Here is a 1,931-nt window from a genome sequence, read left to right as displayed (position 1 = left end):
TCTTCATGACACCTTCATGCCTTTAAAACCAGTACCACCTGGGTGACTCTTACACATTACCAAGTACAGCTGCAGCACAAGGTACAACCTTGGCTATCTCTGGAACACAGCTTCTTTGTGCTCTCAGAAAACACTTCCCAGATTTCATGTCAGTGATGTTGGTCCCCCTTTTTTTTTCTTTGTTTGGTTTTTGTTTGTTTGTTTGTTTGTTTTTTCAAGACTGTCCTGGAACTCACTCTGTAGACCAGGCTGGCCTCAAACTCAGAAATCTGCCTGCCTCTGCTTCCCGAGTTGCTGGGATTAAAGGCATGTACCACCACTGCCTGGCATTGGTCTCTTCGTTTTTTGTGGTTGGTTGGTTGTTTTGTTTTTTGTTTGTTTGTTTTTTGGTTTTTCAAGACAGGGTTTCTCTGTATAGCCCTGGCTGTCCTGGAACTCACTTTGTAGACCAGGCTGGCCTCAAACTCGGAAATCTGCCTGCCTCTGCCTCCCAAGTGCTGGGATTAAAGGCATGTACCACCACTGCCTGGCGTTGGTCTCTTCGTTTTTTGTTGTTGGTTGGTTTTGTTGGTTTCTTTGTTTTGTTTGTTTGTTTTTTGGTTTTTCGAGACAGGGTTTCTCTGTGTAGCCCTGGCTGTCCTGGAACTCACTTTGTAGACCAGGCTGGCCTCTAACTCAGAAATCTGCCTGCCTCTGCCTCCCGAGTTCTGGGATTAAAGGCATGTGCCACCACGCCTGGCTCGTTGGTCTCTTCTTAATCACCACTAATTTCTTAGCTCCAGCTAACCAGCATCAATTGTCCCTAGTAGTCCTTTCTATTTTTCACTCTAAAACCAGAGCCACATGGCCAAAGTTCTGCTGCTTGCTAAGGCTGGAACATACCCCCTTCTCCCCCCTCCACCCCCTTACTCTATTACCAGCTTTCTGTTTTCCAACTCCCTCTCTGCCTGGGATTTGCTTTGTAGATTGACCTTGAACTCAGAGATCTGCAAGGCTCTGTCTTCAGTAATGCTGGGATTAGAAGTGTGCACCACCAGGCCTGGATTTAAGCTTTTCTTCACCTAGAACCTGCTTTGTCCCATGCTGGCCTTGAACTCGGAGATCTGTTTGGCTTTGTCTCCTAGGATTAAAGGTGTTTTCCTATCTCGTTTTCTCTTTGCTGCCAGACCTCTGCCATCATGGTTCACATGCATGCTCCCAAGAAGGGCCAGTCCCAGTTGGCCAGCCATATCATCCCCACGTGGCTCAAGCTGACGTCTGACAATGTAAAGGAACAGATTTACAAACTGGCCAAGAAAGGCCTGACTCCCTTCCAGATAGGTGTGATCCTGAGGGACTCACATGGTGGCACAGGTCCGTTTTTTGTGACTAGAAATAAAATTTTGAGAATCCTTCCATGCAAAGGCCTTGCCCCTCCCAGGGGATCTCTACCATTTGATCTAAGAAAGGAGTTGCTGTCCGAAAGCACATTGAGAGAAACAGAAAGGATAAGGATGCCTGATTCTGATAGATAGCAGAATTTACCAGTTGGCTTGATACTACGGTGCTCCCACCCAGTTGGAAATATGAGTCGTCCATAGAAATCCCCAAGCAATAGGTATCAACAAGGCTATTGATTGTTCTCCATACACTGATAATAAAGCCCTATTGCTGTAGGCACTGCCTACATTAACTCGCTGAACATAGAGAAGTTGATCAGGTGGTAACTATCTAGAGCCTTTCACCCCTACTGACTAGTGTTCAAGGTACTCTGCTCACTCCCAGAGGAGAAAGGTAAACACCAAGCTAGTTACAAACCCTGAAATCTACAATGGTGACCTGCCTGCAAGGTGCACAGGTGTGATAGTGGCATAAAAGTTGTGGGAGTCGCCGGGCGTGGTGGCACACGCCTTTAATTCCAGCACTTGGGAGGCAGAGACAGGTGGATTTCT

The 1,931-nt window shown here is 46.9% G+C and overlaps 1 pseudogene; it reads left to right on the top strand.

Annotated features, from left to right (window-relative positions):
- The first annotated feature begins 1,100 nt into the window (after positions 1-1,100).
- Positions 1,101-1,597, top strand: LOC147005635 (small ribosomal subunit protein uS15 pseudogene; annotated as a pseudogene).
- Positions 1,598-1,931: the final 334 nt, after the last annotated feature.

This window comes from Mus caroli, unplaced genomic scaffold (assembly GCF_978045245.1).
Source record: "Mus caroli unplaced genomic scaffold, Mus_caroli_1 scaffold_3, whole genome shotgun sequence".
NCBI lineage: Eukaryota > Metazoa > Chordata > Mammalia > Rodentia > Muridae > Mus > Mus caroli.
This window is presented reverse-complemented; position numbering and strand designations above follow the sequence as displayed.